A 26,085-nucleotide genomic window follows, 5' to 3' on the forward strand; every position below is an offset into this window, starting at 1 on the left:
AGAGCACTGATCTCCATCAGGCACTTTGGGAAAAACAAGGTGGTGACCTCTGGGTGACTGGCCGCTTACAAGTAAACCGGTCTGAGGGCTTTGTGATCGGGTTCAGTTCCCAACTAGCAGGATTACAATCAAGTGCTTTAGGTAGCTCTGAAAGCACATTGCAGAATAAAATGACCAAGGCATCATGTACCCTTTTACTGGCATACGTGAAGAGAGAATTGCAGCGATAAACTTCAGCTCTTAATTATTGAGGAACTGACCAAAATCTCTTGGCACTAATCCAGTTCTCAGGTTCCTTCTAAAGCTTATCAAACCTGCATGCACTACTCTTTTGCACACTCATTGGTGCAGACTCAGATAAAGGACTTCAAAATTCAAAACCTGAAAATAATAAATAAATAAGAACGAGTGCCTTGAGTGCCTTTGTTTTAGAATAAAACTTGTTAATTAAGGAACAGAGATTAAGTGTCACTTTTTTCATTTTCACAGATGCATCTCTCTGTGGGCTCCTCATGTGTGGCATTTATCTACCCTACAGGAGCTACCTGCTTTTCCCCAAGTGTAGCCAAACTACCACGGGTACTTGCAGCACCCAACTCTACTTTTTACACAAGAACTGATACATGGTAATTAAGAGCTCTAATGTAAGATTTCTGTTTCACATGCAACACTAGCTAAAATGACGATAGGATAATTGGTCCTGCGTATGCATTTCTAATTGACCCCGCACATCATTTTGACTCTGAGCAGTGAGGTAATCAGCCACATCTACAGAATACAGATCCCCCGCCTGAGCTCTGCCACTAAGGACAGCTCTGTTCACAAGGACACTTCACGGAAAATAAGAACAATAATTAATAATAAACAAGAAGGAGAACATGTCCTACTACTGAAGCTCTTCTCTGTTGAGCTGCTCTTCTGTTTGCTCTATTTAAATACTTGGGACACTCAGTCATCAAGATTAAACTCATGTAAGTGGAAGGGACTGGCCATCAGTTCTTCCACAGAAAGTGTTCTTGAAAAGGTGCCTGTGTCTTCCAGATACCTATGCAGAGTGACCTGATTGCCCCTCAGTCCATTTTTGATACACTGAATACACTAACCTCCTTACAGCTCACCGTAATAAGGAGGTTTTCTAGCAGCCTCACCATCTTGCTGGCCCTCCTTAAGCTTTTTTTGTACAGCAGCATTGATGGGGTATGAAAGGTAGGGGCCTTTCAATACAAGCTTGACTGTTGCAGTCACAAAAGAAAGGGAATATCAAGAAATTAGTTTCCCTGAGTGAATAATTTTATATGACTATTTGCTAGTTTTTACAACAAAAATCTCACTTGTTTTATAGGTACAGGTTGTCACCTACTGTCCTCAGATCATCACCCTTCATTTGGCTGGACTGACGCATCTGGTTAGAACGGGATGCAGAAGAAACCCTAAAGACAGAGAAAAGCCCAGATCACCTCAGCACCCCAAACAAGCATAGCACAGCATACTTTGAATGCTAACTGCTGAGAGACATTGAGCTGAACCACAGGAGGAAAGACTTGTTTGAAAATGCTAAAACAAGATCAGCACAGCTTACGTTCCTGCAAGTAAAACACTTGAACACTCAAGATGAAGACAGAGAACAGACATAGAAAACAAAGAAACAAAGTCTCAAAAAAAAAAAAAAAAAAAAAAGTTGTTCTTCATTTAACCATTGCTTCCTTTATTCATAACTTTTAGCAGAGGTAAGAGCAAAGAACGCAATCTACTACTTCCTCTCACTAACCTTACTGCAAATCACAAAATGCTTTAAAAAGAAGCACTTACCTAGGAATTTTCCCCAAAACTTCCACTTCTCCTAGTCATTTCCAAAGCCATCCTACTTCATACAGCCAGTAAGAGCAAAACTCCCATCACAAATACCTGTCTTGCTCACTACAGGCTTTCATAATCCTAAAATCATTTGTTTACAAATGAAACAGCTGTGGTGGTGAGGGAGCGGCAGAACTAACATCCTTCCACCACTATTTTCTCCTTGCTTTCATCTTAGCACTAAGAGATGTGAGCACTCAGCGTGCTTTATCTTTTGAGACTATTTACTTATATTTTACTTTAAAACCATATTTTCCTTTGTCACCTTAAATACTCTGTTTGCACTTTCCGTATTTCTTACAGAGCCAGCTCTAGAGGCCTTGGGAAAGAAGGTTAAATTTCACTTTTGTCTTTCCATAAATATTTTCTGTTATCCCTGGGGAAAACAAATTCAACTTTTCCAATAACAGTAGAGAAAACATAATAGGAAGGAGTTTGGGGGAATCTGGGACTAATGAGTGAGGTTTTGGGACTGCTAATAGAAATAAGATCCACGTCTCTGGTTGGAGACAAGGTCCTGGGCAACCTGCTCTGGGTAGCCTTGCCTGGTAGCCTGGCTTGGAGCAGGTGACCTCCAGAGGTCCCTTTCTACATCAACCATTCTGTGATTCTGATTTGCTGGTGGAGCTTAGATTAACTGAAGGTTTGGGGGCTGGAATAAGACCCAGGGACCAAGAGGAACAGGCTTACTGTGGGAAACGGTGTTTCTGGCAAAGTCTTTTTCTCTTCTCTCTGATTGTTCCAACCAGAGATCCCTGCCCATCTTTTCTGCAACCCTGAGACCACCATGTGCCTCTGTGACTACTCCCCTTGCTCCCAAACTCTTCTCTCTTATTCCCCTCTCTGAGAAGAGGCAGAAGAAGCTCAAGGAGTACTTTGAAGTGCCACAGATCGGTGTTTGTCCATCCTATCACCACCAAGCCCATCGCATGCTCCCACCCCCTTGGGCAATGGCCAACAGCTGGGCAAGCACAAGGCTGGGACGAGCATCCCATGTGGCAGGGGCAAGGCAGGCAGGCAGAGCTCACTATGGACCACAACACCACGTACGCAGCCTGGGTGCTGCTCCTGCAGTGGTGATGGCTCCACCGAGCAAGGGAGGACGCGGCACGTCAGTACTGCCGGAGAGCATCCGTACGACGACGATGCTGGATTCTGCTTTCTCTATTAATAGGGCAGCAACTTCCTGCGCCTGCAAGACTCGGAGATGCTTTGAAGTAAAATCGGCTTTTCCGGAGGCTGATCAAAATAGAAATCCAAGCTGCCTAAATCTGCAATGGAAATTTCAATCAACATCGAGTTTTTAAATAAGATGTGGTCTCTATTCTGGTTCAAAATGAAATGATTAAAGGAATCAGATATACAAATAAGGCTTCTGGTCCACTGCTCTGCACCACCCCCCAAATAAAACTTACTGTAAGATGACCATTAACTCTCAGAGATCCCAACCTCTCCCCTGTTTACAGACTACACCAAAGACACCGGCAAACAGTTAAGAGAAAATGAAAAATCCCTGGAAATTTGTAAAGGTAGAGACTCTGTTTCCCATATTTCTGGCCATTTTTGATCTGCAAAAAATCGGCCTCCCAAAGAGTTAACATTCAACTGACCGGCAACACGCAACAGGCTCATCGATAACGCCGAGCGCGCGGTACTGCCTTCAGGAAGGGAAGAAGCCATCTTGAGAGACAAGCGAAGCAATTGTTTGCTTTCTCTCGTGCTCGCCGAGTGCCCTGCGGTAACCCTCGTGCTCTGAAATACTCATATTGGTTATTTCGAAGTTGGGTGCAGAGCTGTGCTTTCCCATGGCTGCCACTAATGACTTGCAGCTGTTGCTAATCTGTGCCTCTGATTTCCTTTGATTACTATGTGTATTGATGCCTGTGGTAAATAGGCATCTGCCAGGTGCCAGCACAATCAGGGGGAAAATATAAAAAGTTCCCTGTTTCAAATTCAATGTGACATTGTGTTAGTTGAGAGGCAGCCGTTTAACTATTTAAGGGGAATAGTTTCCTGGGCTCCTCGCTGGCCTCCTGGCTGTGGAGGAGGCTCTTGTGCATTTTGGTGGAGGCAATCCCCCCAGGCCCCAGCTGTAGGAAACAGTGATGGGGAGAAGTTGGCAGCTATGGGGAGCCTCCCAGCCATATCTCAGCCCACAAGAGATGCTGCTTGAGCACTGTCAGAGCACAGGCTCTCCACAGCAGCCTGTCCCCCGGGCACAGCACCACACGGCCCCTCTCTCTGATCCCAGGCAAGGACTGGGGCTGGCTGCATCCTGCTGCCAGGAGCACACATTTCTCTTCACGAGGCTTTGTTCCTGCTTCATACTGTGCTGCGAGGCAGCACGGCACCTCTGCTCACAGTCCCGGGCTGGAAGGAGCAAAGCAGCAACTTCCCACAGCCCACTAGGAAAATATCTGTCTTGTGGGAAGCCAGGGCTAATATTAGATTTTCCAGAAGGAAACGCAAGGGTCTCACAATAAGAAATGTCCCTGGAAGAGTTCCTGTAGGGCACTGCAGTGTGACTTGCTACCAGCACTGGCTGCTGCGTGCTTTGCCCCAGCCCCTTCAGGCAATTTCTGCGGGTATTTCTCATCCCTCCCTGTACAGCAGCCAGCTGAAGATGCCACGCAGCTGTTCCTCGGCTCCATCCATCATCCTTCTTCCTGGTAGCAGGTAATTATTTCCAGCTGTTAATTATCCAAGACCATCACACCTGACCCATATTGTTTGCCTTTCATTTGCACCTCATGTGCTGAAAATAAATACATAAAGCAAAGCCTCAGAGACGTGCTGGTTAGAGGCTACTGCCAGGGAAAGGAGCGAGCTGCCTGCTTTTGTGGTTCATCTCCTTTTGTGGACCCAGGCATTTATGTGCAGGCTTGCATTTATGGGGCAGCAATGAGCTGAAGGGGAACCTGTGGAGCACAGCAAAGGATACACGCCTGTTACTCGTAAAAGTGCTGAAGGAAAACCCCAGACATCCACATTTGCTGCGAGTGAAGTATTTTGGTTTAGGCTTGATCTAATCATTATTAGAGAGAAGGGATTGCTCAGCTCAGGAGAGGCTGGTGATGTTGCACCTAACAAGGTGCTAACTCCTTCCCACTAGGAAAAGGAGATGGCAGAAAATTTAAGTCATGTATCTAAATGTGCCCACACAATTTCTATAGCTGCAGCAGTTCACTGAAGCTACCAAAAAATAAACAGCCATCTGATGCAATATAGCCCTTAAAGTCCTGTGGAAAGGGCTAGATCTAACTCCTCTTAAGCTGCTGGAAAAGGAAAGCTGAGCGTACCCACCCTCCTAAAACAAGGCAAATCATGATGCCTTAGAAATTAAAGGGCTCTTGGCTAACAGGGAAAGAGCTGAGCTCTGTTTCAGAGTGCCAGGATGACAGAAGGAGTTGGAGACTGGCTGATTCAGGTGCAGAAGGAGGAAGGCCTTTCACAGCTGTACCACAGCACACAGCCCATGGGAAGCAGGTGTGGAGGACGGGGTTTTTGAGCCTGGGAGAAATCTACAGGAGGTGCAGGGTTTGAATAAAGATACCGCCTCCTAGACATCAGCTTTGGGCTTTGGTCGTTACATCTGAGCCTACCAAGAAAAAGCAAACTGATCTTTGTAATTGTTGCTGAATGAGAGAAGGCAAAAAATCCTGCAACTTGGCTTAAAGACTAGACAACATTGTGCCTGGAACAATTCCTGGGGGGGGGGAGGAGGAGATGGTCAGGAAAAGGGGTTTCTTAGGCATTTTCATGCCTAAACTTCCAGATTCCTTAAAACTGAAACTAGTTTTATGGTAAGACTGAGTCTGATTTTACAATCAGCATTATGAAGTTGTAGAAACATTACACTTTGATACTTTAGAAACAAAAAATAGTGCTTTTGTCTCCTTTCTGTGTCCACGTTCTGCACACCACAAGCTGTGCACAGGCACCATTATGCGCCCTTTGCACCCTTGTCCTCCAGCTGCAGGCATCTTACCCTGCACCTGAGCCTTCAGAGCCAAGACCTGGACACAGTGATGTGGGAAGGCACATCAACCTCCAGACCATCGTATAGTCACTAAACATCTTCCCTATGCCCCCTGGCATTTCCCCAATGCCAGCAGGCTTCTGCCAGGCAGCACCTAGAGCACCCCCATATTGGCCATCCTCAAGGAGGTGGGAGTTGAAAAACCCTGAGCTGAATACTGAGCCTCAAGACCTCCACCAAGGAGGACATCGTGTCCTTCCCCTTTTAATTAACACTGAAAGTTCAGTCATCCTCCGGGCTGCAAAGCAAGTCCCTCCTCACTCCCAGCTTGGGGAAAAAATGTGGACATTTGCAAAGAGTGGCAAAGCACAACTCTTGGCAGTTCCCAATTAGTATGTTTCAGCTCACTTCAGAAAGTCACATACCCTTGCTCAGATGTGGCTGGGGATGCAGAGGGGCTGGAAGGTTTTACATTTCACCACTGAGACTCCCAGAGGTTTTGCCAAGTCCTTAGTAAGTTATTCAGAAGGAAAACAAGAACCCGGCTGGGCTTCTCCTTTGTGTCGGTCCTGCTCCGGGCTCTGGCACCTGAGCTGGCAGCTGCACTTCCCTGTAATGGCACGGGGGAGAAGGGACATTCATGCTGTCATCCCGGCTGGCGTATCTTGTTTCTGCAAGCTCACATCTTGTAACTAGCCTAAGCTAGTCAGCGCTGTGTTTTTCAGAGGAAAGAAAAACATCTGAACTTTGGCATCAAAAACCCACTGGAAACTGGCCATTGCCTAGAATGTAACTGAGCCCTTCAGCTCAGCTTTCATTTCAGAGAGGTTTCCCAAGAGAAAATGCCCAGAGGACTGAGAGCAAGGAGTTTTCTAACATCTCAGAGACCCACTCTTTGCTGCACCGAAGCACACATGCCACACATCCTGCCCAAAAGCGGTCTGCAGCCCGACGCCACCTTTGTAGGGAGCACACTTGTGCTGCCAGCTTCCACACAGTCTGAGGGTGCCCAAGGGCTTTGGGTCCTGGGGGCTGCAATCAGTCCCTCCTGAGCACCCCTTCCCATGTGGCAGCAGGGATCATGGAGCGTGGAGAGAACCTGGGCAGCACAGCTCCCCACATGGGAATAGCAAAGCAAGACACTGTCTGCTCCTGCTTTCCTACATGGATTCGCACAGCTATCCCCCAGATATTGTCTCACCCCGCAGGCAAGCTGGGCAGAGCAGGCACTGGCTCCTTTCAAGGCTGTCCCATGCTGTTATTTCATGGAGCCAGCAAGTGCCTTGCAGTGGACGGATGCACCACTCAGCTTGCCACTCTAATCTCTTCCCACCATACCTAGGAACGGTTATACAGATAAAACAGAGGCTGGAAACTGTTGTTGTATCAAAGCAGATCTGTGGTATCCAGATTCTGTGCAGTTCTATTGTATTCTCCTGTGCTGGCTCTCTATTTTTAAGATCTGAGCTAGGAAAAATAAATTACTCTCGACCTGAGTGTGAAAAAGTTTTCTTTCATACTGGCATCTTAACTTTATCTGATAATGAGACTCAAGTAATTTCCTTGAATTTCAGCTGTAACAAGTAATGAAACCGTGAAATCTTTCTTCACTGATTAACAGTATTAGGCTTCCAGGGAGCACAGCTACTGCCACAGAAGCAATTCTCCAGTCTCAGCAAATATTAGAAATTCACGGGTAATACCAACCTCATTGGTATCCTCTTTCCCTCCTCAGCTTCTGTCTCACTCAACATTTTAGGTCAGCAGCACTGCAGCAGAACAACTTCCTAAATCATGAAACAGTTTTAAACATCACAAGATCTTGTGGATAAAAATAAATAAATAAATAAATAATTTTTTTTTTTAAAAAAAAAAAAAAAAGGTTTGAGATTTGTGGTTTTATTTTCTGGGGTTTCAAATCCCTAAGGGCCACAATTTCAAGATTTTCTTCATGTCCAGGAGAGGAGGCTTACTTACTCTCCCTTGATATTTTCTAGCTGTATCCTTGCATTACCAAGAGAGAAATATCTCATCCAAAGTACGTGGGAGGGCAATGAGAGTCTATTAACTTCAAGGGGCTCTTGACCAGCCTGGTAGACTTCTGGTCAGAACTGGCTTCATGTAAAAGTGTATCTGCATACCAGGCTGAAGCTGCATACAGGCTGTGTCGTGAATCCACATCATTCTTAATTATATGAACTCCACGTCCTCCATTACACGTTTTCAGATGCATCAACACATCAAAACTAGCAATGAGCAAACTGCAAAAAGTTTCTCAAGTTTGCCCCAGAGCTGCAAGAAGCGACACTTGTGTTTCACAGCAGATATCCCCCCTACAAAGCACCGCATCTGCTCTGCAGGGACACCCAAGGTTTCTCTTTGCAGCCAGGAGACTACAGGCAGTCACATGCAGAACCAGTCACACTTTACAAAGAAGCAAAAGTGTCGTAACAGAGAACAATTACGACAACAAGCAGTAGCTGTGTTACAGAAAGAACAATCTGGAGTTATTGTAGAGAAGCTTTTTGGAAAATAGCTAGTAATTTTGGTTCGCAAACAGCTATAAGCATCTGGTCTCCAGTGAATACCTGTTCTCTGGCAACAAGATGCCTCCCCCACAAGTTTCAGAGACTAGCATCAAAAAACAGAGACCTTCCAAAATTTACTGAGCGCTTGGCCTCAGGCTGTCATTGATAAACACATTCTTTTTCAGTCTTGAGACAATTGTGTGGGATGATGAAGCCATGGACAAAACTTCCAGAAGGTTTTCTTTTTTTTTTCCCCGAACGCTGCATGTCTCATTCTTGCTGATGCTCACAGACCTGCTGCTCACGGTGTCTGTGCAGCCTTTGGTGACGGATCGTGACGTTAGCTCTGAAGTCTGTGACAACCACGTGCCTGCCTACAACTGAAGTCAGTTTCACACACGCACACTCACACATAAGCCTGCTATTTGGGTATTAATTAAATAAGCTTTCAAAAATAGTTTAAGCAAATTAGTTCCTGACACATTGCACATCTTGAGCTTTCCATTTGTGGCCTTTCATTTGTAAGCGATCATCCACAGAGTGAAAAGAAGCACACTTCACTCTAATTAGGGAGGAGCTAATTATCCTCCATCAATTAGATCCTACAACACTTATCTGTAAACAGTTGCTGGAAAGGTACATAACAGATTAGTGACTGAAGACCTAATTAATAAGGAATAATGAGCTCCTTCCTGCATGAGATGGAGGAAGTGTGCTCCCACTCCTTGAAAAAGCCCAATGATAAGAGCCATAAAGCTGACCACAATTGCAGCAAGAGCCATTTCATACACAATAGCTTCCAAATTTTTACATCCGATCTGCAGCGTGTGCTTTCCTGGCTTGGCTGTGCAGCAGTGCTATGTCAATCCTCGTGCTGCCGACATGGCTGTGCCTTCCTGGTGCACACACCCAGGAGCGCAAAGCCCAAAGAGCTTCTCCCAAGGAGAGAAAATGGGATTACTTTGTGGCAAGCAGGGGCCACGGGCTCTTTTCTGGGTCTCCTCTGCCACTAATGCAGTGGATTTCTTCCTGCTCTGCTTCAGGGCATGCAGGCACCTGCTGACCTTCATGGCATTTGTGAAACTTTTCATGCACAGAAAATATATTGGTGTTATTTTTCCTCCATTTCTCTGGGCTGAACAGACCTTAGCCACTTGGCCCATGTTTTCTGAGCCTTACATCACCTTCTGAGCCCTAACTTATTGTCATCTTTTGCTTCTGTGCATCTAAAATTGTGGTTTCCAGGACTGCACTCCAATGAGGACTGGGCACTGCCACATAAAAAGGCATACTTCTCTCCCATGTCCTACCAGAGCAACAAGCGCCCTTTTTTATGACAGTAATCTTGTTGCTGTCTGAGGCCAGAGCAAAGCAAGCCCCATGCTATCTGAGGTCATATCTTTCTTTTTAAGCATACAATTTGTTGATGTGCCAATGAATTCATGGCATTACTGGATATATGAATTGAGAAGAAACATCTGAAGAAGCCCACTAAGCCTCTATTAGTGTGGCACAGGAACACAAGTCACTCCTTTCTGAATATAGATAGTTACAGACCTGACAAGTAGTCATTTCTCCTGGACCACACTTTGCCATCTGCTTACAAGATAGTCCTCAGAGTATTATTATTCAAGCCAAGATGTGCCACATTCATGACTTTCCCCTTACCCACTTGGATGACTGTCCCACCAGAGAAGGGAATTAGACTGGTTCAGCATGGTTTGCTTGTGACAAACCCACATTGGCCGAATTTTTAATAACATTTTATATTCTTTTGGTACATACAAGAAGGAGAGTTAATAAACACGTTTAGGAATTTTTGTAGGCCTTAATGTTAGGCAATCTGCTTAAATATTTCTCAGCCACCCTTCCCCCACACCTCTACTTCCTTTTTTTTTAGAGAAAGAAATCATCCTGGTTTATCTTCAGACCTCTAGGATCTCTGAAGTGATTTTTTTCTTCACCTTTTTCTGCTGATATAAATACACTCAGCTTGTCTAAGTTTTAATTGACTTTGACCAGATACTTTCTTCTCAAGACTGAAGCAAAAACATTGAATTTTTCAGCCCTCATGCCCCATCTATTTGTACTTCTTTTCATTGCATTAAAGACTTCTGCTTTCCTCCGTGTATTTACAGAAAAATGGCATCTTTGACTTCTTCCTAATTGGTTTTGCATGTGAATTTCTTCTAATTGCACCCCAGCACGCCTATGTTGCTTTGTTGTAGTCATTGTCAGTTATGTGTCCCTGTTTCTACCTATCACACAATTCCCTTTGATTCCTAGGTCTTGGCTCACAATGCAGTTGGATTCTCGTCTCCTGCTCAGGTTCCTCTTTCTTTCACATCAGTGTAGCTTACCATTCTTCTTTTGTTAATGGCAGTTTCAGTAACTGACAGTTCATTTATCTTTAGGATTATCTTCCCAGAAGATACACATTTACTTGTTTCCCAGGCTTGTTGACATCTGCTTTTTGAAGTTCATTACCTTTTTTCTGCTTCTTTCCCTCCTTTCTTTTCTCAGAACAGTGATTCTGTTGTTTCATGGTTGCTTTCACTCAAATTACCTTCTACTTCTGGTTTATCTCCATCCATTCCTCCTGTGCAGACTCAAATCTGCAAACAGACACTACTCAGAGATTTTCAGTACTATAAACACTGTGCTTAGATTAATATGAGAGATGAATAGACAGGCATGGAAGTGATGCTCTGGTGTTTACGCACTAAGGTGTCTCTCCCTGAAGCATCTTACCCTCCCTCCAACAGAGGAAATGCATGACAAGATGTAGTAAAGCCAGACGCTGGGTTCCTTTAAAAATTCTCAACTCTATTAGTAGTTAGCTAAAAATATCAGGAAACACATTCTACATATAAGTTATCTTAATCAATAAACCTATGAACATCCTATGAACTTTGTTCTAGCCCACTTCAAACTAAAATCTAGCTCTGAATCCCTTGAAAAGATAATAAATGTTTCCTGAGGAAACGTTGGCAAAGGTTATATAGAAGCAAAAAGCAACATCAACAGAGAGAAAACAGCTCAGAAGCCCAAACCTCAGGAAATACCCTGTTAGTAACTCTCCTGTTAGTTCAAGGACCTCCATGAAAGATCACAAAGGTGAACAGACTTTCTAAGTGACCTTGACCCAGGTTGTTTTGGGCTTTACACTGATCAGAGGCACCTATGCAAAGGTTCTCTGTGGCAGGGAAGGTGGCGGCAGTGGAAGGGCTGGGGTGGTTCCTGCGCACTACTGCAGCACAGTGCTCCAGCATCTACAGCAATTACACACACAAACATCATTCCTGAGGTAGGCAGCTCCAGGAACAGGCAAAATGGGCAGAGTGATAACGATTTAATGCACCGTTAAAAAAATATAAAAAATACACTGAGGCTTCCAAGTGGTTTGGGGGGAAAGAATGTGTGAAAGAGCATTGATTGTTTTCTGAAAACATTCATGTGGTGGTTTTACTCAACTAACTACACCACAACTGCTCTCTTACTCCCCCTCCTCAAAGAAAAGAAGGAGAAAAAAAAAGGGGGGGGGGAGAAAATACAATGGAAAGGGCTCAAGGGTTGAGAAAAGGACAGGGAGATCACTTGCCAATTATCATCATGAACAAAACAGACTAAATGTAGAGGGAGATTGATATAATTTATTGCCTATCAGTAGCAGACTAGAACAGTAAGAAACTAAAAGCAAACTAAGAACACCTTTCCTCCACCCACCTTCTTCATCCCTACACCCACCCCAAGTGGCACAGGGGAATGGGGACTGGGGCTGCAGTCAGTCCCTGACACTTCATCTCTGCTGCTCCTTCACGGTCCCTCCCATGGGATGCCGTCCTTCCCGAACTGAGCCTGCGGGGGCTGCCCACAGGCAGCAGCTCTTCAAGCACTGCTCCCACACGGGGTCCATCCCCCAGGAGCAAACTGCTCCAGCACGGGTCCCCCACAGGCAGCAGCTCCCCCCAGACCCCCTGCTCCTGCGTGGGCTCCTCTCCATGGGCTGCAGCTCCGGCCCGGGGCCTGCTCCTGCGGGGGCTCTCCATGGGCCGCAGCCTCCTCCAGGCCACATCCACCTGCTCCAGCGGGGGCTCCTCCACGGGCTGCAGCATGGAGATCTGCTCCATGTGGGACCCATGGGCTGCAGGGGGACAGCCTGCTCCACCAGGGGCCTCTCCACAGGCCACAGGGGAACTGCTACTGCCTGCCTGGAGCACCTCCTGCCCTCCTGCTGCACTCACCTTGGGGCATCTTCAGCTGAAGAAGTCAATATCGGTGCAGTCAGGGAAGGTTAGGGTGAGACTCATTTTGTCCTGAATACATGAGTACAGATGAATTCAGCACTGCTGAACACAGTGACTAGATATCCATTGACTATCATGGCAGCCAAGACCACTCAGTCAGAAGAACAAGGGAGAAGTTGGCAGAGATTACTCCCAGCTCTCTAGTGAGCACAGCTAGCACAGGAGCAGATGGCCAGGGCAAGCAGTGGGAGACTCACCCCTCCTAAGAGCACTTAGACAAGCCTGCAGAAGCAAAGGTTTCAGAGAAACCAGACCCTTCCTGGGGCAAGCAGAGTGAAATGGGTGACCCTGTGATGTCCTCCAGACCTCCTCTCCCATAGTGTGATTGACATCTTGCAGGGGGTCACTTATGGGGAAAGATTCATGCTCTCCCCAGTGTGCTACAACTACTCTGCTCCTTTAAAAAGTTGCTCGCATCTGTTCACTGGAGGCAACTACTGCAGCAGAATTGTTATTCCACAGACCTTTGCAAACTGTGGGTAGCTTTGCCAAGGATATAATGACCTATATTTGTCACCTTCAGCACACCAAGCATCTCTCAGCATCACTGCAAGTAAGCGACAATTCCACGTGCCAGCAGCAGTAGCAGAACATACGATTGAGTTGAGATAAAGCTTGTGATGTGCTCGAGGTGCAGTTAGAGAACCAGGACAGGTAGGTGAGAGTGCTGGTCAAAGCACGTGGTGGCACAGCCAAGGAGAGGTGGAGGAGACCTGTTCTAACTTGCAGTCCCTTTCAATGCAGGATGTTTGGAATACAGCCTTAGGCTGCAGCGCTCCAAGAGGGGCTCTGGTCCATGGGGAGAAGTGTATAAGGGTGGGAAAAAAAGGGGAAGTTTTTTCTGGTTGGTCTCCTGAGGAAGCCAAATATACATGAAAGGAAGGGATGAAGCAATGTTATAACTCAGTCTAAGCATATAGGATGCCCTAGCAGGCAAGCAGTCACACTGAACAGCCCACCTCTGCTGCTGGCAACTGTGCAAAGGTTGTGACATTTGTTCACATCAACCCTCACACACACCAGAAAGTGTTTGCAAGAAAACAGCAGGAGGGATGCCCAGAAGGGAGAATGAGGGAAGTCTGGTTTCACAGAGGAGGTTTCACTCCAGCCAGCAGAGACCAGCATGGCAGCAACACCCAGTGTGACGGTGAGATGGCACAAGACAAATGGGACTTCCTGGAACTCTCCTTCAATTGCACAACAGGTAAATGTCTAATAGGATTTGAAATACTTTCACACTTAAAAAAGGTGCAAGTGAAGGCAGTCTTTCTCAAGCATCTTAGTAATAAGATGCATACATTTTCATAGTTAAGTTTATCTATTTAATCTGAATACAAACAACATTTAACTATATCACAAATAATTAATATAAGACTTCAGTAAGAATATGTTTAAAAGGGTTATCAGCTCTGCAAAATGGGGAGCCTCGGAATATAAATATTTCCTACAGGCTTTTTGTTTAAAATTTTTGTTTTAAAATGACCCTGAGCTGCCTGTTCAGGTAGATTCCACAGGAATAAAATAAACTCTGAGAAAGCCATTCTTGGTAGGACACAGATAACCTGCAATAAACCGATACTCCCAGCCTCTGGTGAATTTGAGCCAGATCCCTGTTGCAGCCCAGATCCTTGATGATTAGGGTTAGCTCTGCCTTTTCCATGCTTTGTCCCCAGGGCACAACTGAATGGCAGCGTGGCCAAAGGAAGAAATGCCAGCCTAGGTCTGGACCTGGCATGTGCATGCCCCCAGCCGTGAAGCCAGGGCTGTGCCCACGTACCCCCTTTGTTTTGCCAGCATCCCGGCCACTTCTGCAGGCAGCCACGGTGTGGGAAACATTCAGGAAACATCTGATCTCATTTTATGGATCATTATCTGAACAAATGCTAAATCCAGAAATATTTTTAGCCCACCCAAGGTTAAAAACTGGGTTTGTCAAACAATTCACCTGGGTGAGGCCAGCCCCTTTCACAGTTAGCCAGCTTTTTGGTTGGCTAACCCTGCCCAGCAGCTCCCCTCTAGGACAAAAAGCAGGGAATCCAGCTGCTGCCAAGATGGTTACGATTACTATTTCAGGAATTTGTCCCTCTTCACTTCCCACAAAAACTGTTGGATCAAAGACAAATTTGATGGTAAACAACCAGTACTTGTTACCTCAAGGGCACCAGAAGGAAAGGGAGATGTCAAGAGCAAAAATCATTTTCACTTGCATGAAAGCGAGCCAGCCTTCAGACCTATAAAGCCTCGGGGAAGAGGCTGTAAAGCCTTGGAAAAATATTATTGTCCATACAGTAGTACTGTTTTTTTGTTTGTTTTAAATACTTGCAAGGCACTATGATCCAGCAAAGAGAGGAAAGCTGGTCCCTTGTCACCAAGCAGCTAACCTGCACACAAGCGGCTGCTGGCCTTCACACCGCCCAAGTGCTCCGGCAAGGAGTAAATCCATCACAATTCTAAGGGCCAACCCGATCAAGTCTCTTTTCTTTCCACATGTATCCACCACTAGAGGTCACAGCATATCTTTTCCTCTGGAGAAGGTTGCCCTCAGTTAAACCCCAGTTGCTGAGTGCAACAAAAAAAATTATATCCTTTTAATCAAACTCTCTGCTTGAGGAGCTCCAACCCAAATGACTGATAAGAGCCAACTGGCAGAAACGTCAAGTCTGTGATTTTTCCTTTCTTAGCATCCGACATACAGCCTTGGGGCTTCAGGTTTTAGACACAAAGATGTTCCCTTCAGCAACCAAGCTTAGTTTTCTCATCCAGCTTATCTTCTGGCATGCTTTCAAGACAAAGCCAGGCATTTTTTTTCTTTTTAATCCATCCATTTAGTTCTAGCAATTTCAGTGGATTACAGTTTACCTGTGTGCTTACTTATGCATGCCCAAATACCAAAGAACATACACAGAGTCTTTTGCCTGCCATGCAAATGAAGCAAAGCATTTTCTCAGATGTTTTTCATTACTTTTAGATGGAGTTTTGAAGTCCCAGTTTGGGTCCTGGCACAGCTGGCCAGGAAGTTGATCTGCATGTCTGCCGTACAGTTGGCTCCTAGCATGAGGAAAGCTGTGTGTAGAAGTTCATGCATAAAAATAATCATAACCCCACCACCAAAACCCTGAGCTCTTCTCTGTCCCAAACATGACCCTCACTGTAATCAGCTTTTGATTCTTTTAGGGGAATCATTGAAGCCACTTGATCTTTTCAATGTTCTCAGATATATCAAGGGGAATAGAAGGCAAGGACCTGTTGATCATGGCCTCTGCTAGGATCTGCTCCCTATCCCCTATGTTAGGGAAAGGTAAGAAGTGACACAGAACAGCTCTGGAAACACCAGAAACATAAAGCATCTGAATGTTTTGCTAGCTGTGAGGAAGATATTACCAAAGTTGGGGTTTAACATCATCAACAAACAAGACTTGTGAACCATTGGCTAGTACATTTTGGGCAAGCGCTACTGCTTTCACTGTGCCGTTAGCACAATCACTTGTGGCTTAGTTACATCATGACTTCAGGAAAGGCATCTCTTCTTGATTTGGTAACTCCAAGTGATGGAGAATTCACCAAGTTCATCAGCTGGACACCTGCGGCAGGGTGGGAAAACCATTCACCCCGTGGAAGTGCAGTGCTCTTTGTGGAGCCGACAGCTCTGCTTCTTGTGCAGCACCTGAGAGTAGTCTGCAGACCTCCAGGAGATTTTTGACTTTGCCTCTCTCTGATTTTGCACCTCCCTAGTGTTCAAAGCACACTGCAAACTTATCATGACAAAGACAGACTCACCTTCAGAGAGGAGAAGCATTACACCATTACCTTCTCATTAGGCTGTCTGTCCCAAAGTCACCACTCTCATCCCCTCCCAAGCAGAGCATCAGACAGACACAAACACACCACTAGACTCCAATGAAGGGAACCATCATCACTGTTTTCTGGGTAATAGCCTTAAAAACTATTTAGATGGCTATACAGACAGTCGCCACCTTTTTAAGAGCGCTGCACCTTTGTTCTTTTTAACAAGAGACCGTTAACCTTGTTTTAAAAATACACAGGTTGGAGGGCAATAGTTTGAGCATTATATTCCTGTTTGGCTACACACGCTGCCCTTGGTGCCAGCACTTTACATCCTATCAAGGATTTAAGCTCTTTTGGGATTATGGCAAGGTTTTCGTGATGGCTGAAAGCAGGGGTCACTCCAAGTAATTACTGCTGCTGCCCCCAAGGACACGAGCAGCAGAAATGATTTATCACCACTGGCATCATGGCTCCCAGAGGTGTGCCAGGGAACAAGAAAGACTGAAGCAATGCTAATGGGATACCTGCAGCATTTCTAGGCCTCCTGCTCTCAGCAGCAAGAGCCCTTATGGTGGGGTTCCCCTGGAAGCTTCAGGCTGGGAGGAAGGCACAAAGAAAGGGAGCGTAAAGTCATTTTGTAATACACCATTTCCATCACTGCTCTCACAGGCCACTGCTTGGAGGCAGAGGGGAGAAGCCTGCTGGTGCTGAGAGGATGCAAAGACGTTAGCTCTTGTCAAGGGTATTTAGAGATAGAGGAGAAATGTTTGCATACCCATAACACATTCTGGGATGAACAGGCCACAGCAGCAGCACATCACATGCAAAGAATATTCATGAAATTTTCCCCAAATGTATTCAAGTTAAAAATGTCCTCTTTGCATTATTATTTAAGAGGTAGTAAACAGACTCACAAGTTTTATGGTGTAAGCTTAGCCTAATCACAATCCACAGGAGTTTCTCCATTTGATTTCTGTAGAAAACCCTCATAAGCTTCCACCTGGAATTTTGGAAGAGTCTGGTTATAAACAATTTAAGACAAACTACAATCTTATAAGTTTCCTAGAGCCAGGAGTGCTGAGAAATCTCTGATGACGATGACAGACTCAAACAACTGATCAATGCCCCATTTGTCTGCAATGTTAGGTCTTCTCTACACTTGAACACAGGGAAAGAAATAATTTTATGGGCTATGGTTATCAGGTCATCCTGGGGCACTTGAAAGTTTCAAAATAAAAAGGCCTTTTCCATTTTAGTGGGATCACTGTTGTTTAGTCAGTACTTAAAGTTTTTACCATGTGCTTCTCACCATGTCTGTACAGGCATTGCAAGGGCACTGCTCGAGGAAAACAGCAAGCAATGCGGAAGCAAATTTACTCTGACCTGGAGTGGCAATGATGAAGAAAAAAAAAAAAAAGGCAGGTCTAATTTTGTCTCTACTTTGGGAATAACCTTATTCAATGACAAATGTGCTTCGTGACTAATTACCCACTGCAATCCTTCTAAAGTTCCAAAGCTTCCCACAGTTCTTTTGCAGAAGCCAGAAATCAAAGGCGCAGATATTGCCGGATTATTTTTTAATTCTGCGAGTTTAGCAGCTCGGTTCGCAGCCCGTCATTTTTGGACACTTAGTTACCCCTGCAGGTCACTAGATGGCAGCAAGAACCTACACTTCAAAGCCTGATGGGCCACCTCCAGCCTGGGGGGGGGCAAGCCCCTCTTCACCACCGCTTCTTCCTCTCCCAGTGGTGCAAGCCGTACACCCAGGTGGAGAGAAGGACTCTGCCGGGAGAGCCTCCAGCACCTCCGTCCCACCCCAAATCAGTCCCTCCTGCAGGAAATACCTCCTCGGAGCATCCTCACACCATCAGCCCACGGTTTATTAGCAGCTGTTTTTCCTAGCTGCATGCAGGAACAGCAGGGGTCACAGCAGATTGCTCTGCTCTGGGCTTGCTGCAAACTTCCCTCAGTTACCAGCCGGCTGTGCATTGCTTCCCCAGCCCACACTCTTCCCAAGGCCTTCAGCCTTCCCTGAGCCACGAACCACTTTCTCCACCTCCTCCCCTCCAGCTGGGCTGCTTCCTCCCAGCACTAATTATGGGGAGGCTTTCAGGGGGGGCTTCCCCCATGCTCTTGCTACTCCATCAGCTCAGACCTCTGTGCCTTTTTTTTTTCTTTTTCTTTTTCTTTTTTTTTTTTAATTAGACTGCGTCTTTTCACTTACATACCTGCTCTGATGTGCATCAGAGTTGCCTCCTGCCCTCCAGTGGGTCATGCTGATCTCCATCCTGACATATCTATGGAGAGGATCTGTATGAGGAGCACCCACCTGAACGACTCTGCTGGACGGGAGGAGGGTGAAGCAGAGAGCATAATTGGGGAAACAGTTTCTTTTGTTTCATTCTGTTTTCAGTGTTCATTTACGTGGCACGGATACCTCTTGTCATCTGACAGGCCATGCATTATGCAGCATTTTCTCGTGCGATACCCCATGACAGATCCCGTCCTGGCAGGGTGGCTGCAGCACAGTGAGCCCTCCCAGAAATCCTGCCTTTGCTGACACATTTGGTGCATCCTATCCAGGGGAAGAAGTAGCAACAAGGACTAGGGTGTTTAAAATTTATGACAACAGGCTAAACAAATGCTCCTGGAGCACAAGGGTTAGGAGCAATGAGGCTGCTCCCAGGTTTGCTTTCCCCAGCCCTGTTCCTTGCCTACAAGGCACCCAGCTGTGCCAGCCACACCAAACATTGCACCAGGCACACCAAAACATTGTGTTCATGCCATACAACATAAAACATTCATCCCCTGCATTCATTTCATCAAGCTGCATGCCTCCTCTGTCATGTCTTTGTTCCCACAAAACCTAGGGTGGAAAGGCCAAGCAAGAAGAGAGCAGGAGCATGCAGGGGAATGCTTGTGACCAGGAGAGGTGCATCGAGTTACATCATAGCCTGTAGAGAGCAGCAAAGTGGAAGGGGCAAAGACAGGAGGAAGGGTGCTGGCAAAACAAGTGGGAATTTGGGTGTGATATAGTCAGGGAAGGAGAAGAAAAAATCTTTTCACTGCAGGTAAGGAGGACAAAACGTGTGCAGTAGGAAGAACACACTTATGAGGTGCTGTACACAGTGCACTTGTGCCATCTCCACACGTGTAAATAGCTCTGAGCCAGGCTCCCATGTGGAAGGAGATTGGCTTTGAGCTGACTGACCCTCTAAAAATCCCAGGAGTACTTTTATTACTTTTATGGGTTTTGATCCTCTTGGGTAAGCTCAGATTGCCCTACTGCATGGCAAGGGCTAAAAATACACTTCTTTTCCCCCCCTAAATGAAGATGTCTAATGTGACTGCACGCCTCCAGAGCTGAGACTTCAGAAAAACCTAATCACGTACTGTAACACTTCCAGTGCTAGATTTATCCATACCAAAACAATCCCACTCCCAGCAGCCTGCTTGCCCTTGTATTGCCCCTCTGGTAAAGCTGCTCCTTCAAAACATGTTCTGGTGATTCTGATGGCTCATCCAGCCTCAGCTGGTATTATCAGATGGTTGCATTCCTGTTCAGGGAGCTCCACTTCCTGCCGCGTCCATGATTTCACTCATCTGACCTCTTCCTAACATTTAACCCAGCCCCATTGATATTTGCTTCTTATTTTCTGGCAACAAGCAACTTTCAGCCTTCAGCCACGCCAGGCTTTCCTGTCTGATCTGACAGCAGTCACAGGGAGCCCTCATGGGCTGCTAAAGGGATTCACCAGCATCAGACCCTTCACAGCTCCTGTCAACATGAACATTCTTCGCACTTTCAGCAGGAAACAGGTAACATCATTTTTTGGGTGCTCATTCATACAAATAGGTAGCAGCTTTCTAAAAGGCAACGTGCTGGCTGACTCCATTCAGCAGCTGTTAGGAAGGTCAGGCCCCAGCCCTCACCACAGTGACTGCTTCTCCAGTGACAGGGCACACGTGAGGATTCGGATCTAAAAATGGTGCTCGGCTGAAGCCTCCAGGTCAGGACTCTGCCCTGTATGGAGGGCAGCTGCCTGGCAGGGGGAAAGATCATCAGCAACTCCCCCAGCCCTGCCCCTTGCCCTGGGCTGTGTCTGCAGAAAGAGGAAAGGAGCAGAGGAAAGTCCCCATAGATAACTCACACAAAGATGCACACAAAGGTTATTTCCAAACTTGTAAAGGCTCTGTTCCTGCAAGTAATAGGGAAAGTGCCCACGCAGAGAAGTGCCTGAGATATTTCAGAGACTTCCTTTAACTTCAGTGAAGAATGAACCCTGCTTCACATGGTGATCCATGGCAGAATCCTCGTTATCTCAGTTAATGGGAAGTTGCATCACTCCACCAGCTCAAACCATGTTTGAACATGTCAGGTGGTAAGGCATTTGGAGAATGTAACCTATTTGTACCAGCCGAATTTGCTGCCAGGGCCATACTGCCAGCTCCCTGAGCCCAAGCATGCTTTGGGTCCCCTTGTAACCTTTAAGATCTGCACACCAGCTCTGGGTATTCTCCACGTGCGACCAAGTACATGACCACCTCTGAGGAAGGGTGTCCTATATTCTGGAAAAAGGATTCAGCTCCAGCTGGTGGCTCTGCCTCATCCTCCCTCAAGGCCATTTGTGAGAGGCTTTTGTGAGTGGGGGAAGTGAACAGGGAGGGACAAGTACATTAACAGCTTCTGACAACCCCTTCAAGGATTCACAAGTGATGCTCAAACCAGGTGCCTACAAGTCTTGATTATGAGAAGGTGTTCAGTGTCTGGGACCCCTCTCTATAGGATCAAGTCAGGAAAGCTGTACCCACCTGAAGCCTGACATGGACTCTAAAGTTCTCCTGAAGATGGTGGAAAAGGTGGGGAAAAAATAGACACTGAAATACAAGATACTAGCTAAGGTCTGTTCATCTCACCCTCATACTGGATCCACAGGGCAAAACAGGAAGGCCCATCTGGTGTGATCCTTGGAGATCTCCTGTGGCAGCAGGGCACAACAGGCCCAAAGGCCACCTCCCTGGTGGTGGCTGTACCTGTCTAATGCCTGTGCCAGCATCCAGCTTGGTGACACGAGATAATGCCATGGTGTCTGCTCTCTGCCAGTCCCTGAGCTCCCACATAGTGAAACCCACCCATCGGACACTCAACACCCACCTCTGAAGTCCAGAAACACCTCCAGGAGCAGAGGTGAAGTCCATCAGTGAGCCCACACCAGCTGCCTCCCAGCAGAGATTGTGCAACATTCAGGGAAAAACAGATACAGCACTTTGTGAAATCATCTGGCCACAATCCACACCTTTTTTGCTTTTATGAATCAGACAGTTACACTAACCTGCTTTTTATTTCCCAGCCCCTGCTTCATCTGTCCCCCCCATGTAAGCCTTCTTGTAGGAGCTGAGCTGTGACCCAAGCCAACAATCAAATACATCTCGTTGCACAGCATTTCGAGTGACTCCACCAGTTCTTGGAAGCAGGGGTGATGTAGCACCACTCACACTAACACTGATCAGGGGTTTGACAGATGAGCAGACTCTCTAGAGGTACAAGCCAGCTCTCCGTTTCTTAGTCCCTTTCTCCCTTCCCATACTCACTTTCCCCTCTGCATAAGTTCACTCAGCAGCAGCAGCAACTGCTCCTCTCACACATCACAAGCCCCATGCTCCAGAAGGGGGCAAGTAAGGTGGTGGGTTGTTTCACCGCAGGGCGAACTGATTGTGACCCTCAACATCACCAGCTAATACCAGAGGTGCATTAAAGGGTACTCATGGACTTACCATGCTACATTTGTATCTGTACAGCAGAAAAAAAACCAGCAGAAGACTACATCATACACAGTATTTGGCTCCTTTTTTTGGCTCCTAGCTTGATTTGTACATCTTCCCCCACTTGATTTCCTGAAGCATGTGAAACAAGTTAAATACATAGAATATAGCAAAAAACAAATAACGTAGTTCCTAGATGTTTAATTTTAGTATATTAGCATCTGTTTCATTGTTTTGTGTTGCTGTTTTTGTGTTTTGTGTTTTTTTTGTTGTTGTTTTTAAGAAAACTTCCTGGAGAGGAAGCTATAGTACGTATGGTGCTTTATGGAGTCCACAGGCTATAAAGGAATCTTTGCATCAGCACCAAGACCCCCACACAAGCAGCCCTCACAACAGAACATCAGTGCCCTGCACCCCCTGCTTCCCACTGAAACAGCAGCTTTCACCTTCCCCAAGCAAAGCAGTGCCCTCTGCAGCCCCACCACCTTATCACTGCTGCACTTCCCTAGACCTCGGACCGTTCCTCTATGTTGTAGTCTGATGCATGCTGAAGCATAATCATTTCTGAGAAGAAGCCAGTCATCTGAGGTGTTTTGAAGTCATTATGTGCATAAAAATAAATAGATAGGTAATACAGTAGCATTTATATAATTGTCATTATCTGTGATTGTGTAATGATAGCTTGTGAATAGTGGGTTTTATAATAATACCTCAGTGCCAAGGCTGTAAGTAGTCCTAACCACCACCTGTGCTAATACTTCCTATGTGACATCAGCTTAATGAATATCATAGATATACACCAACACAAAACCCCAGGTCTCAGACACTGTTACCTGCCCAGAGGCATCTGGGGGTGCTGGTCTGCTGCCATAGGATTCAATCCAGCAAAACACTTGTCTGCTATTTATTATTTATATAGCAAAGGCTTCCCATGATTTTAAGTGGGTCTGGCCGTACATCAGAGGTGTCCAAAATAGATCAGCATGGGACCCGGCAGGGACACATGATGTTTGGGGCCTAACAAGTGCCTCAGGTGGCATCAGCCATGGATGAGGCTGCTAGAGGGAGGTGGGCACCCAGTCTCAGTAGTCTTAATGTCCACCACTACACGAGGCTCTTCTCCCACAGTCACTGTCCCACGGGAGTTTACACCTTGGCACAGGCTTGGCATAGTCCATGCTGGCCTTACTGGGAAGCTCATGAAAATGCAACATGAAGCACAGCCACAGACCCAGGCCTGAAGCTGCCTGAACCCAAGCCACAGCTGTGAAGAGCGACCAGTATGCTTCAAGGGATCAAAGACCACCAGAAGCTTAGAATTAGGATTTCACTTTTAATTAGCTGATACATCCTTATTTCTCACTGAATTATCCCCTACTATTTACATATATGCTAGTCACACCAGCTAGTCACCTACTAAGCCTCCACACCTGTGAATGGAGGAGACAGTCCCCAGTTTCTCCTAACTGACCTCACTGTAAGCACACAGCTAGTTTTACTGGCTAATCTAGATGTGATTAGGCCTTTGCAGGGAGAAGGTGCTCTCATGTCAGGGGGGAAAAGTGAGAGGACCAACAGCATTGATCCTTTTGGCTCACTGTGGAGGCCCTGGTCCCAGCTCTGTGCAAGTGATGAGCGAGTCCCTGCGAGAGGGCACAGCAACACAAGCACAGGTCAGTGCCACACAGTCTCTGAGCACCCTGATGTCAGCGAAGGGTTTGCTGACCCACTTCAGCCCAGATGAAAGGATCATTTATGGGATACCACCCTCCTTCATGGTTAGAATTAACAAGCAGGTTGTAATTACCTGGTGGAGTTTAATCAGGATGCCTTTAGCTAACAGGTGAGCAGAGAATTTTTCCTCCAAAAAGCTACCTGTGATACAGAAAGAAGCCCCAGATTAGAAAAAACACATGTGGACTTCTACTGTTTGCTTAGGCATTTCAAAACCAATGTCAAAAACAACTTTGTCACCAGAAATGGTTTCCTACAGCAATAGCTTTACCATAAGAAATTTTACACAGCTGCTGAGAGAGAAGGACAAAGTTTTTTTTATATTTTATTTTATTTATTTTTTTTAATGCACCCCAAACCCCTACCAGAGGCTCCCTACTGCTAAGCACCTCAGACCACACACTAGGGAGACCTGAGCTGATGGCAGGCCACCACAGCAACACCAGCCTCCCCTACACTTCATCACCCAGCTGCGAGGGCGCTTGGTCCCCCTGGGACCCAAAGAACCAGAGAATTGTAGGGGTTGGAAGGGACCTTAAGAGATCATCGGGCCCAACCCCTCTGCCAGAGCAGGTTCCCTAGAGCAGGCTGCCCAGGTTGGCATCCAGACGGGCCTTGAATATCTCCAGAGAAGGAGGCTCCACAACCTCCCTGGGCAGCATGTCCCAGTGCTCCATCACCCTCACTGTGAAGCAGTTCTTTTGCATGTTGAAGCGGAACTTCCTGTGATCCATTCTGTGGCCATTGCCCCTCGTCCTGTCCCCACAAACCACTGAAAAGAGGTTGGCCAAATCCCTCTGTCTCCCACACTTAAGGTATTTGTAAACATTGATAAGATCCAGAGAATCATCACCTTTAAGGCAATGAGCCCATGGAGCCAGAGACTGCCCCTTTCCTGGTGGTATCAAAACTCATGGGTGACATGGGCTAGAGGCCCCCAGGCCTCTCACACTCTTAGCCTGAACAAAGCTAGAAGCCTCCTTTCCATAACAATTATGTTTTAAAAGTAGCACACAACCACAGTAGTGCTACTGACACCACAAAAGTAGCACAGTAACACTCCCAGGAGCAGCTTGCTCACTCGCTGTTAACTTCCAGCATGATCTGCAGTGGGAGCAGCTGCTGAAGTAGCAGGAGTCTCCTTCCTCCAGTGACAGGCAGCAGCACAAGCTGCTACAGGCACAGTCTCTCATCTGGGCTTAAATTCAATTCATTAGCCAAAACACAGAAAAACTTAATTACTCACTAATTGACCAGTCCTCAAGGCTTTCTCAAAGGCTGATATTTTGTCATTGACATGGCTCCTGGTAAGGCAAGACTGACAAATTACAAACTGCCTGCTAATGGATTGTTGTAGTACGAGGTCAGCATCAGGAATATGTTTGTTTGCTTACTACGTGATATAAAAAAAATAAAATACAATTTTAAAAAAATCAATTTTCAACCTGAAGAAAACCAGGGGTTCTCCTGCTTGGACTATTAGTCCTCTGGGTAAATTTTCTGCAGCTTCAGTTTGAGCAGCTAGGGTCCTGCAGTTTTCCCTTTGTGGATAAAAAACAGCCATGTCTTTGGGCAGGTGTGAGCACTGGGCTGTTACTCAGAAACCCTACCCCAACAGGTATTCCAGCATTCCCACCTGATTTTAAAGCACAGCTATTCCGTATGGTAGCCCTGCTAAAGCTCACTTTAGGGAAAGGAACGACAAGAGAGGATTTTGTTGCTGTTGTTGAATATCACAACAGGCTCGCTGCTTTGAGGTTGCCTGTTGGATGCTTGCAAGGCTCCGCATGCCGCCCCACAGCAGAAGCCACGCTGGCCACAGCTGACTTTGCAGCACCGCTGAGGCATGGGAGATAGGAGCTCAGACCCTGTGGGTGTCCTCCATGTAAGGAGTGATGAGGCACCTCCAAAAGATAGGTCAGTGCAGCGGTGAACTGGGTCACCTCGCAGGGGTGAGCACTGAAGCAGGGACCTATTTCCTGACTGTGGCATTTCACTCTGGTGGGATGAATCTGGCCTTAATGACTCTAATGAGTAGATGAATCCACCTCCTGTGAGCCGTCTTGGAGGCCATTGACTGCTGCAGAAGAGGAGACATCCCCATGAAGTGGTGGGCCACATGAAAAAGTATGAT

General features: G+C 46.3%; 1 long non-coding RNA gene across 1 annotated transcript; it reads right to left on the reverse strand.

Annotated features, from left to right (window-relative positions):
• Nucleotides 1-218: 218 nt before the first annotated feature.
• LOC118162446 lies at nucleotides 219-5,441 on the reverse strand. The gene is made up of 3 exons (XR_004748456.1): nucleotides 1,810-5,441; nucleotides 1,332-1,430; nucleotides 219-381 (listed from the first exon to the last, which is right to left on the reverse strand). It is a non-coding gene; the product is annotated as an uncharacterized LOC118162446 (long non-coding RNA).
• Between the last annotated feature and the right edge of the window lie 20,644 nt (nucleotides 5,442-26,085).

The sequence above is a fragment of the Oxyura jamaicensis genome, chromosome 2 (assembly GCF_011077185.1).
Source record: "Oxyura jamaicensis isolate SHBP4307 breed ruddy duck chromosome 2, BPBGC_Ojam_1.0, whole genome shotgun sequence".
Classification (NCBI taxonomy): domain Eukaryota; kingdom Metazoa; phylum Chordata; class Aves; order Anseriformes; family Anatidae; genus Oxyura; species Oxyura jamaicensis.